A 14,231-nucleotide genomic window follows, 5' to 3' on the forward strand; every position below is an offset into this window, starting at 1 on the left:
ATTAAAATCAGCCCAAGACCATTAATTAAGTTGGCGGAAATTGCTAGAAAAGAAAATTATTGAGTAACAAATTCACTTCTGGAATGTGCCAGTTAGTCATCCTTTATTTGGGATAAATGATTTTATTACTTTATGGATGGTTAAATGAACCTAAACATATTTTAATGCATCCATTCCAGGTATAAATATGTATACTAGTTATTTGGCATAACTAATTAATAAATACACAATATACAAATAATTCCCTACACACTTTCCACCACTCGGCCGAACACCTCTCTTGCATACGCACTTGGTGTGTATTTTTCTCCCTAATTTTCTTCTAAGAAAGAGAATTCAGGGATACCAATTCCTGTGTGGTGTGAACTTAACTTTAGATGGTTTCTAGGTTGAAGCCTTGCGTGAAAGGATCAAATGCAGGTGGTTCGAAGTAAATTAAAGAAAGAGGTAATACTTGATTTAAGTTCTAGTGCCTCTCGTATTTCATGCAACCATTAGCGCTTTTCAATTTTATTATCATTTATTATTATTAACAACATCGAACGCCTGGGAATCCAAGGGTACACCCCTTGAAATTATGGTTTTTTTGAGATCTCATTTTAATTTACGCCTTTTTATTATCACCGTTTCCACTTGCACGTTCTCAGGCCGATCCACTGTCCGAGATGTCCCTTTCAAGTGGTATTAGAGCCCGATTCGATGTAGGTGCTATGGTTATGTGTGAATAATCATGGCAGTATGTTCTTTATTGCTTTTGAAGCATGATATATTTTTTTGCTTATTCTTGAACAATTAAGTGAGAAAATTAATTTATCTCATTTTTACACTATTTGATGATTTTATGTATTTTATGAAAATTAGAATTTTAGATAAAATACTTGTTTTAATTTTAGAATTTTATGAAAAATAGGTTTTAATAAAATAGCGATCGGTAACGCACAACGTGCACGGGGCAGGGTGCGTGCGGGTAAGTGCCTCTGTGCAGGCATGCGCCCACGGAGGCACGCCCGTAGACAGTCTGTGCGATCATGCGCTGGCGCAGGCAGCACGACCAGGTGTCTACACGAATGCTGGCAGTGGAACCAGTCGAGTGTGCACGGCCGGCTTTGCGGCTGGTGTGCTGCTGCTACTGCTGATGGGTAATGGTTGGGCCATTTTTCACAGTTTTTTCCAAAAAATTAGATTTTTCAATTTCTATACATTTTCTAAAAAAGTTTGACTATTGCTGATTTAACTTTGAAGCAAATTGGATTTTTTTCTAGAATTAAATTGCTTTAAATAATTTGGCTTATTTGCGTGTATTGGATGCACGAAGCTTAATTAAGTAATTTGGCTTATTTGCGTGGATTGGATGCACGAGGCTTAATTAATAAATTTGGTTTATTTGCGTGCAATGGATTCACGAGGCTTAATTAATTAATTAATTTGACTTATTTGCGTGCATTGGATACTCGAGGCCTAATTAATTAATTTGGTTTATTTGTGACTTGATCACCCATTTGAGTTGCAAATTTTAAGATTACTGTTTTTTGCATATAATTGTTTTTCGTGATATTGGATATCGCAATATTTTTGTGATGTTCATTTCTTGTCTAGCATGATTAATTGTTATTATGTGCTAGCATGAATGTGAATGGATGATCACGAAGCCCTAGACCGCATGCATATCTTTTAATTTTTGTTAGGTGGGCCTGTGGCCCCTTGTGATTTTATTTTCACCCTACCCCTCATTTTTAGCCTTGGAATAATAAGGGTTGCGATTTACCTCCTAATGTACTCCCCCGACTTCTGATCGGTGTTTCTTATTCAATTGTAATGAGAGTAGTATAGGACTTTTTTGGTGAGGTTTTATATTAAGCAAGCCCATGGAGAAAAAGAACCATGGAGGATGAGGCCCACAGAGAAGGAGGCCCATAGAAATATCACAAGATATATTTATATGTTGATGGATAAATTACTTTTGTAATAGCATAGGGCCACCCTAGACTGACCATAAACTCACTGCGGGCTCAGTGTGTCACATAGGTTGGGCTCGTGATAATCCAACAAGGGTGCCCTAGGTTTCATTGCATGCGATGTATTTGTTTAATGATGTAATATTTTATATTTATGCTTGCAGAGTTTACATGTGATGAGGTCTCGGTCAAACAATTCAAAGTTAACTCTCACTTGGTTGGACCAAGTTGAAGTGTTAGGGGCCCAAAATGGACATGGATCAAAATGGATCCCTCTCATTTATAAGTAATCCAATTACTTATCAAAATAATTTCTCATCCCTTTTCGATTATTTGTGTATGACTCTTTACGTTCACCTATCAGCTAGACTTAAGCTAGTGTCAAACACAAATAATTAATTAAATCTAATTTAATTCATTATTTTCAATTAACCATTAACAAGAAATGCCCGTCCTCACTACAATTTTCTCAAAATACTTAAATCATCCCAAAATTGGAAAAGTTAAACAAGTTAATTTTCTCATATAATTATGCAAGAATAAACAAAATAAATGACATGCTTCAAAAGTAATAAAATCACGTTATCATGCTTATTGATATAAAACCATAGCCCTTACATCGAATCAGGCTATGATACCACTTTTAAGCAACAAAAATGCGAGTGGATTGGCCTGGAAACGCGCAATTATAAGTGGTAAGTAAAAATTCATGAATAAAACTCGAATTAAATAAAATCATGATTCCAAGGGGTGTACCCTTGGAGTTCCCAAGCATTTAATTTAGTTAATCATAACAACCATAAAACCAAAACGGGGTTTATGTTAGAATTAAAACAAGAAGTGCTAGAAACATAAATCAAAAGTTACCTTTTTCTTGATTTGTTTCGATCTACTTTTCGTTGATCCGTTCACGCGAGACATCAACGTAGAAGCCCTCTAAAGACACGTCCACACCATATCGGATTATGGGATCCCTTAATTTTCTTTGCTAGAATACAATAAGGGAGAAAAGAACACACTAAGTGTGCTTAGAGAGAGGTGGCCGATTGGGATGTTTCTAGGGTAGGAAAATTATTTTTGTATTGTGTTATGTTATTACTTATTCCTAACTAATATATATACTTTGTATGGATGTACTAGAATGTGTCTAGGTTCATTCCACAAGGCATTAGGTAATAACTAATTTATTCCAAATAAAGAATGACTAACTCAGCACTTTCCAAAAGTGATAATTATTAGTCAATAATGTCTTTTCGTAGATTTTCCAACAAGCTTAATTAGGGGTGCTTTGGCCAATTTTATGCAGATAAAATGCAAGGCCCAACTAATTTTAATTAAATCAAATGTAATAAAAATCCACCTAATTAAGTCCATTATATATTTAATCCAATTAAATATATAAGCCTAATAAGTCTTTATTAAATAATAAGTCCAACTTATTAAATAATAAGGACAAGTCCAATATAAATTAATCCTATTAATTTATCCTTGGAATCCTCCATCTAACGTATCCCTCTTATTTATAGGTAATCCAATTACTTATGAAATTAATTCTCAATTAATCCCTCATCTCTTCTCAGTGATTTGTTTCATCACCGACAAACGTGGGACGTGGGACACCCAATTCCACGCCCTAGACTCTCGCACAAATACTTAATAAATTAATATAATTAATTTAAAGGTGTTAAGCTCAAAATTAATTAATTCAATTAACCAATTCCTGAGTCATCCATCAAATCGATTGTTAAATAAATGATTCAATCATTTATATATTCTCCTTGAATTAATTTAATTCAATTAAATTAATTTGTTTCTTCTTTAATTAACTCTAAATTAATTCCACCAATTCTATAGTGATTTGTGTGTGACTCTTTGGATTGACCTTTAGCTAGACTTTGGCATGGGATCCAACCCAAATAATTAATTAAATCTAATTTAATTAATTATTTTTAATTAACCATTAATGAAAAATTTCCTTCACCATAGGTGACCGTCTAGTAACGATCCATTACACTACAGACTAAGTGAATGTTGGCATGACCATTTAGGCTCTCGAGTTCCATACAGGTACGGTCCTTCCGTTGACCATCTCTATAATTGGGCATCGGTTCACATCCTGGACCAGGCAACTATGCTGACTACTTGAGATGTGTTTACTCTATTGATCGGCAAATGAAACCATTTTCTATTCGACCAATCCCTATGGCTGTACACTTAGAGAGTCTAAATTATGTTAGAGTGCACAAGAGATATATCCATTATATACTAATAGGGGATGGATTCTATCTTGAAATCTACCATCCTCACTACATACTCTGACTTCACTGGACAAGGCGCATAACGACTACATCGACGACACAATCATCTCTCACCAGATCCAAGATAAAGCCATCATATGCATGCGATTGCCATGATTTCTCAAGTCCAAGGACTAATGCTACATTATCGGAGTTGGAAATTCAATTCATACCGACCATGCCTCTAAGGCTTACATATAACAATTCCCATGAGTAAGTTTAATTAGTTAACAACCTTGTCAACTAATCTACTAAAATTGCATACACATCCCATGTCTATACCCGATGAAATACGATACTCATCCGATTAATGCAATATTTAGTGCAAGTCTCTATATGAGTCTTGATGCCCTGTCTCAAGGTCATCGACTTGGAACGTTTCAGACAAACCCTCAGAAGTTGGTTTCGTAGTTGCCATCCAATGCACAACCCAAGTATACAGGTTATTCAATTCTGTGGGCATTTATTGTGACGTTAAGACATCGTTCAACATAAATAGTAAGAACAAAAAACATATGGTGCCACAGATGAATGGTTACTACATTCATCAAGATAATATCATATTCATAGGAGTTGCTAAATGGTTCCCCAAATGGCAAATCTAATTTGTTTTCTGGTAACATATTTTAACAATCTCCCACTTGATCTAAAGCTAATCGCTCATATACCTCAGACCTATCTCAGTGAGCAATTTGTGATAGTTACGGGTGTATTTTTTTGCATAAATGACGCAGTCCAACTGTAGCGTCTAAGAATATTCCTTGAATCTGTGATGAGATTTCGGCCCTTTTACTTGTGCCATTGCGTAGTTGTTATCCTCCAGGTAACTACTAGCTTAGCCGTGCTAGGCTCCACATTCAACCATTGGATGTGATTTTTCGTCCAAAACACTTCCTGAGCAACTATTAAAGTCACTCTACATTTGACTTCCATGGTGAAAACCATTATGACATCCCGCTTGAAACCATTCCAAGACACTACATAACCAATGAGTCTGAATGTACATTCAAATTTAGACTAGTCACCAGTCACATATAACTGGAAACTAGTATCGCCATAGCCTTCCAGAATCAACTCTTTATTGACTTACACCAAGAACACTTCTTTAATCCCTGTTCACGTACTAAAGAGTAATCTTAACTGCTATGTAGTGCCTTCTCGATACATTCCTGATATCCATTGTTATATTTAAAGCACATACAACATTCGACGTAGTGCATCAAACCACATACACATGTTGTCAACGATAAAAGGTATAAGGATGTCAAACATATTTCTAAGCTTCTCATCAGTCCACAAAGACAGAGTCTTGGACAGCTTAACCCTATTATAAGGGACGCAATCCAATTTCTTCACGGAAAATTTTGTAAATAATGTTTGTGTTTCAGTATTTTCTAACATCTTCACATCGTTCCAAATGAGTAAAATGTTCACACCTAAAACACTAGGAACACAACTAAGCTCCCACTAACCTTTCAACTCATTCTCGATCAGAGTCATACCCTGTACGACCTTGTCTAAAAGAATATTCCAGATACAGGAAGTTTCAAACCTAGTTAGTACTCCACATCGAATCTCATGACTCCAAGCCCTTCATCCACCCCAATGTCCGACATCGCTTCTCCTTATGTCTTTGGATCATAATCCAATTAACTGGTCAAGCTCAAAATCCTGTACCTATTAGGTAACTTAGGTGTTCTAGTCATCCCTTAGGAGGCTGAAATTAGTGGATTAGTGGAAGAATTCGACTACATGATGTTTATTAAATTTGACTGAGGTGTCTCGCAACTTGATTCCTCAAGGAGCTACTCCTCATATCAGTTATCCAGGGAAATCGAATTTCCCTTAAGATAACAAATGAGCCTGTACAAACTTAGTTTGGCTCCCACTAGTCGCTTAATGTATATAGGACTATCCCATATACTAAAGTACATTATGGAAATAGGCTTGCCTTGCCACATCGGCGAGGATAGCTCAACGAAAAGAACGATCGGACCAAGTCCAAAATGGTTCGATCCCTCCCTTATCAAAGACACCATTCAGTTATGGTACTTCAGCGAAGAACTCAACTTAGTGAGAATTCCATTTTCATCAAATACTTCAAGAACTCCCACTAAATACACACTACCTCGATCCAATCGGAGCATTATATTTTTCCAATCAGTTTGGTTCTCCACTCCAAGTCTAACTCTCTGAACCTTCCAAAGTTCTTTAGACTGTGAACCCCCTTCTTGCTTTGTGTATTCAATGACTTATAGATGTCTAATTGGGTCCAATGAATGTAGAGCTTGGACAACTTAACTCTATGATAAGGGAAGCAATCTAATTTCTTCATGGAGAATTGCGTGAATAATATTTGAGCTTCAGTGTTTCTGAACATCTTCACATCATTCCAAATGAGTAAGACATTTACAACTAAAACACTAGGAACACAACTAAGCTCCCACTGACCTTCTCTCGACCTAAGTCATACCCTGCATGACCTTATCTAGATGAATATTCCAGATACAAGAAGTTTCAATCCTAGTTTGTACTCCATGTCGAATCTCATGGCTCCAAACCATTCATTCAACCCGATGTCCTACATCGCTTCTCCTTATGTCTTTAGATCATAATCTAATTGACTGGTCAGACTCAGACCTGTACCTAATAGGTAACTTAAGTATTCTAGTCATTTGTCAGGAGGCTGGAATTTAGTAGATTAGTGGAAGAATTCGATTAATGATGTTTGTTACATTTGACAAAGGTGTCTCTGTGCTTGATTCCTCAAGGAGCTACTCCTCACGTTAGTTATCCAATGAAATTGAATTTCCCTTAGGATAATAAATTGAAGTTGTACAAATCTAGTTTGCTTCGCACTATCCTCTTAATGTATACAGGACCATCCCACGTACTAAAGTATGTTATGGAAACAGGCTTGCCATGCCACGTGGGCCAAGGAAGTTCAGTAAACAGAACGATCGAATCAAGTCGAACAAGGATCGATCCCTCCCTTATCAGAGAGATTGTTCAATTGTGGCACTCCAAAGAAGTACTCTACTGAGTGAGATTCCATTCTCATTAGATCCTTCAAGAAGTCCCACTAAATGCACACTACCTCAATCCAATTGAAGGATTTAATTTTGCAACTAGTTTGGTTCTCCACTACAAATCTAATTCTCCGAACATTTCAAAGGTCTTTAGACTTGTGAATCCCCTTCTGGCTCTGTGTATTCAATGACTCACAGATGTCTAATTGAATCTAATACAATATACAATTGGCAAGCACACTTTGTCCTACAAAGTGCTTCTTGGTCCTTATCTTGCTTAGGAAGGACTTGCGAGCCTGTAAACTCAACTTGTCTATTTCTAGACTCGTTGAATTCACCAACTTCCTTATTCGAACTAGAGAAATGTGACCTAGTTTGGCATGCCAGATTTGGTAGTTTATCATGATGATCCATTTTTACTATTTTTTTTGAGAACTCATAATCCAGTTATGAGATAGTGTTGAAATAATTATGTAAACAACCTAGTAGACTAGAATAACCATTCTTTGTTAAATGAAATAACCATCATTGATCAAAATCATGTAATCCAAATTGTCCAACAATGGAAAAACATAATTTGATCGTGCTAAGTTACATAATTATATCCTATCAACTTTATCCTAACATGATCACTAATAGCTAAGTCAACCTTGTCCCTGCTATTGCTAAGTTTTAGAATCGTTGATCACAGCCTTTTACTCAGTTTGACCACCTGGAAACCATGTGTTGATATGAGCTTTATAGCTGGTATCGGATACCCAAGAAGTGGAGTAGGAGTCATATTAAGGCTCAATAACAAAATTATACCTTGATTATAGAGGACTTTGAGACACTCCCTCTTCTATTGCTCCTTTTCATGGTAATTAATGCAAACACATTTTGAAATTCATGATTGTCGACCCGCCTTCATCTTCCTTTTTGCAGTAGTCGATTCTTTCTCACCCTTTTTCCTCTTCCAGCATCTGGCCCCTTTGCCTTTCGCTTTTGAGGTCACAGTCTCTCCTACCAATACTGACTAAGCAGACTTTTCAATCATTGCCTCATAATGGTCGAACATGTTTATCAACTCATGAGGGCCTTTCTCAAGCCCATTCATGTAATAGTTTACGATTAACGGGTCAAAGAAGGGAGGAAGAGACTGAGGTCCTTGAGCTTCTCCATGAGGGATAGCTTCTTAACCCCATGCCCCAAGCGACCTATCCAGAACATAGGTCTGGTTCTCAAAATCTAGGACAATCCTAAGATTTCTTAGCTAATTATTGTAGTTTGTTCTGTTAAATTTATTAGCCTCAAGAATTACAGTAAGTGGATTCATAGACATCTACATCAAATGTAAATAGAAATTTTGTGGATTATTGTAATATTAAATATCAAATTTAAGACTTCGTCTTCAGTCATTTACCCGTCCCACTATTTCTTCAATAGGTCCACCACTCTCAAGTGGGGTTTTCGGGAAATCATTTTCTAGTAGGCTTGGAGTTCACAAATGCAATTCTCCATGTCTTGCTTTTACGATTCATGCAGAAAAAGGCTTTATGGGAGGTAACTTATACCATTCTCATCCAATGAGATCCCAAACTTATTTTGCAGCTCCTCTTTTCGTGATCCCAAGGGCTCCAAGCAAATCATGCTACTCAGCGTGAAACCTGACCTATCAACCAAACGAGTATCTCAACTATCGTCTCCCACGACTCATGAGAAAGAGAAATAGGAGTATATTCCATTCATTCACAAAAATAGTGTAGCTTTCTTCCATTCCAAACATGCCACGACTTCTGAGATCACGAATGGGCGAAAGTAGCACCCACACCACATTGTTGTGGATGGAAGGCTTGGATTTAATCAAACAATTTGAATTTCAATCTATTATGGGCCTAATATTTAACTTGGACTATCCAAGTGAGAGTTAAGTTTGTTGTAATTGAGGCCTCATCATTATAAAATTTTGCGTGCATCAATTTTAATCATTGAGTATAAACTAATGCATTTCAAACACAACATACTCTAAATATTAAAACATACACCACATGCAAATACAAGCCTAGCTATTACAGAGTAGTGACCCATTATCATTCTAATGGGCCTTCTTCTTTGTTCTTCTTCCGTCATGAGCTTCGTCCAACAGTGTTAAGCCCAAATTAATTAATCCAAATAATCATTTTTTGAGCCATCCATCTAATGAGTTATTGAATAAATGATTCAATCATTTAAATATTCTCCTTTAATTAGTTTAATCTAATTAAATTAATTCAGTTCTTGTTGAGTTAATTAAAAATTAATTCGTTTCTTCTTGAATTAGTTCAAAATAAATTCTACCAATTCCATAGTGATTTGTGTTTGAATCTTTAGGTTCACCTTAAGCTAAACTTGGGCATTGTGTCCAACTCAAATAAATATTCAAATCTGATTTAATTAGTTATTTTCAAATAACCATCAATCGAAAACGCCCGTCACCATAGGTAGCTATCTAACAACGATTCATGACACTAGAGACTAGGTGAATATTGACGTGAACATTTAGGCACTCATGGTCCAAGCAGGCACGGTCCTTCCATCGACCATCTCATGCCTTAGTCTAGGGAATAGAATTGGGCATCGGTTCTCATCCTAGACTAAGTAACTATGTTGAGTACTTGAGATGCATTTATCCTATTGATCAACATAGAAAACCATTTCCTATTCGACTAATCGCGATGGCCATAAACCTAAAGAGTCTAAACCATCTCAATGCACTTATGAGACATCATACACTAATTGGGACGAATTCTATCTTGAAATCCACCTTCCCACTACATACTCCGACTACAGTGGATAAGGTTTATAACGACCACATAAAAAACATAGTCATCTCTCACCAAAATCAAGATGTAGCTATAATATGCATGCGACTGCCATGATTCCTCAACTACAAGGATTAATCCTATAATATTGGAGTCAGGAATTCAAGTCATACTGACCAGACACCAAGGCTTCCATATGACGATTCCCACGAGTCATTTCAATAAGTTAACAACCTTGTGAACTAATCTACTAAAATTGCATAGTGTTTGATCGACGATAGACATGGGATGTCTATGCAATTTTAGTGGATTAGTTCACAAGGTTGTTAGCTGATGAAACACGACACTCATCAAATGAATGCGACTCTTAATGCAAGTCTCTATAGTACACTTGTTGCTCATTTTTTATGTCCTCGACTCGAAACATTTCATATCCAATCCTTGACAGCTGGTTTCATAATCGACATCCAATGTGCAATCCAACTATTACATGGTTGTCAAAGTGGTCTATAGGCTTTATTGTGATGTTTGAAATAAATAAAAATATATGGGTAATGAGCACAAGAAAAGAAATGCCAATAGCGAGTACTCGTTTTATTTCCCAGAATAATATTACATAAAATCAAGTCAGTGTCAGAATAGATTAAAAGTATGCCAATCTAATTATCTTGCAGGTCACCTATTCTAACAATCTCCCACTTGACCTAAAGCCAATCACCCATCGACCTCAAACCCATCTTATCCAGATGCCGAGTATGGGCAATTTGCGATATCGGCTTAGTAAGTGGATTTGCTGTGTTTTCTTCTAGGCAATCGACCTATTAAGATCGCATTGACATCCCATGACTGTCACAGATGAAACACGACACTCATCAAATTAATGTGACTCTTAATACAAGTATCCATAGGATACTTCAATGCCCATTCTTGTGGTCTTCGACTTGGAACATTTCAGAGCCAACCCTAAATAGTTGGTTTTATGACCGTCATCCAATGTGCAGTCCAACTGTTGCACAGTTGTTCAAGGTGGTCTGTGGGCTTTGCTGTGATGTTTGACAGAATTGCAAACATAAATGTAATGAGCACAACAAATGAAATGCCAATAGCAAATACTCATTTTATTCATTGATTAATATTACATAAATCGAGTTATAGTCAGATAAGATTACTAGCATGCCAATCAAATTAGCTTTTAGGTCACATATTCTAACATTCGACACCTAGCCATTCGACCCACTAAGACCGCATACACGTCCCACGTCTGCCGCCGATGAAATACGGTGTGACTCTTAATGCAAGTTTTCATATAACACTCGATGCCCATTCTCGAGGTTCTCGTCTTGGAAGATACAACGCTTGATAGTTAGTTTCATGACTTCCATCAAGTGCGCAGTCCAATAGTTGCACGGTTGTCAAACTAGTCTGTGGGCCTGGTTGTGATGTTTGAAAGAAATGCAAACATTTGTGTAATGAGCTTAACAAATGAAATGCAAATAGCAAAAACTCATTTTATTCACTGAAAAATATTACATAAAATTGAGTTACTGTCAAAATAGATTACAAATATGCCAATCTAAGTAGCTTTCAGGTCAATGATTCTAACGCATGAGCCCAATAAGTCTTTATTAATTAATAAGTCCAACTTATTAAATAATTATGGAATAGCTAATATAAATTAATCCTATTAGTTTATCCTTAGGCTCCACCATCCAATGGATCTCTCATCTATAAGTAATCCAATTACTTATTGGAATTAATTGCAAATTAATTCTTCATCCCTTCTCAGTGATTTGTGTGTGACTCTTTAGGTTCACACACAAATGCTATTATTAATGAACCTAATTAAACCGAATACTTGGGCCAGTATCGATTGTTATTATTAATTAAACCTAATTTAATTAATGAATCTCGATCAACCCTTGATCAAGAGTTTCCGTTACCATCGGTGCCATCTAGCAATGGTCCATGGCACTAGAGACTAGGCGAATCTTCATGTGAACTTTTAGGCTCTCGTATTCATAAGGGTACGGTCTTTCCATCTACCTTCTCCCGCTCTTACTCTAGGACAAGGAATTGGTGTCGGTTCCCATCCTGGACTAGGCGTCTATGCTTAATTATTTGAGGTTGCGTTTCTCCAAATTGCTCAACATAGGAACCCCTTTTTCCTATTTGACGAAAGACTGTGGTCACAGTTTTATAGTGCATAAATGCATCTCAAGTGCATAGGAATACCTCTGTCATGTTTTAACAAGGAATGGATCCTCTTCCAGGAACTCACAATATCTAAGACACGGTCACCTCTTGCACAAATTCAAGATACAGTAATTGCATGCACGTGACTGTTGTGATCTCTCAAGTGTAAAGAGTAGTCCCGAACTACTGGACCCTAGGATTCGAGTTACACTGAGGAAGCTTCAAAGGATTCCACGTGACAATCCCCGCGAGTCAGTTCAATCGATTCGACACCCAGCCAATTGACCCACTAAGGTTGCATAGATGTCCCACGTTTGTCGCCGATGAAACACGACATTCATAAAATGAATTCGACTCTTAATGCAAGTCTCCATAGGACACTCGATGCCCATTCTCGAGGTACTCGACATGGAATATTTTAGATCCAACCCTTGACAATTGGTTTCAACACTGCCATCCAAGGCATAGTTTAAATGTTGCACGGTTATCAAATTGGTCTGTTGGCTTTGTTGTGATGTTTGAAAGAAATGCAAATATATGCGTAATGAGCACAACAAATGAAATGGAAACAGCGAATACTCATTATATTCACTGAATAATATTACATAATATTAAGTTACTGTCCAAAGAAGATTACAAGTACGCCAATCTAATTGGCTTTTACGTCGCCGATTCTAGCAGATGAGCCCAATAAGTCTTTATGAATTAATAAATCCAACTTATTAAATAATAAGGTCAAGCCCAATATAAACCAATTCCATTAATTTATCCTTGGGCTTCTCCATCCGATGGATCTCTCTAATTTGTAAGCAATCTAATTACTTATGGAATTAATTTTGAATTAATTCTTCGCCCCTTCTCGGTGATTTGAGTGTGACTATTTAGGTTCACCGTTCATCTTGAATTGGCTCATGTCAAACACTAATATTAATTAAATCTATTTCATTATTAATTCTGGATCAACCATTAATAAAGAAAGTCCGTCACCATGGGTAGCCGTCTACCAATGGTCTATGGTATTAGAGACTAGGCGAATAACCATGTGAACTTTTAAGCTCTCGAGTTCATAAGGTATAGTCCTTCCATCTACCATCTCCCAGATTAGTCTAAGGCAGGGCATTGGGTTTCGGCTCCCATCCTGCAGTAGGCGTCTATGCTTAATAATTGAGATCGCATCATGCTAAATTGCTCAACGCAGGAACCTGTTTTTCTATTCGACCAATGATTGTGGCAGCGGGTTCAAAGAGCGAACTCACCGTTCTTCTATCACAGACTGACAAGGGACAGATCCTCTTCTTGGAACTCACCGTCCTCCATACATGCGTTGACTGCAAAGGACAAAGCTTATGATGACCATATCTGAGACACGATCACCTCTTGCACAAATCCAACATACAGTCATCACATGCACGTGACTGCTGTGATTCCTCAAGTCTAAAAGACTACTCCCGTACTACTGGAGTCGGGAATTCGAGTCATACCAACCAAGCCTCTAAAGCTTCCATATGATGATCCCCACGAGTCAGTTCAATCAATTTGATACCTAGCCAATCCACCCACTAAGATCGCATAGACGTCCCGTGTCTGTCGCCGATAAAACACGATACTGATGAAATGAATGTGACTCTTAATGCAAGTCTCCATAGGACACTCGATGCCCATTCTCGAGGTCCTCGACTTGGAACATTTTAGATCCAACCCTTGATAGTTTGTTTCATGACTGCTATCCAATACGCAGTTGAACTGTTGCACGGTTGTCGAACTAGCTTGTGGGCTTTGTTGTGATGTTTGAAAGAAATGCAAACATCTGTGTAATGAGCACAAAAAATGAAATGCCAATAGCGAACACTCATTTTATTCACTGAATAATATTACATAAAATTGAGTTACTGTCAGAACAAGAATACAAGTATGCCAATCTATTTGGATTTTAGGTCACCGATTCTAAGACATGAGTCTAATAAGTCTTTATTAATT

This window comes from Sesamum indicum, linkage group LG12 (assembly GCF_026168435.1).
Source record: "Sesamum indicum cultivar Baizhima isolate 11 linkage group LG12, ASM2616843v1, whole genome shotgun sequence".
Taxonomy (NCBI): domain Eukaryota; kingdom Viridiplantae; phylum Streptophyta; class Magnoliopsida; order Lamiales; family Pedaliaceae; genus Sesamum; species Sesamum indicum.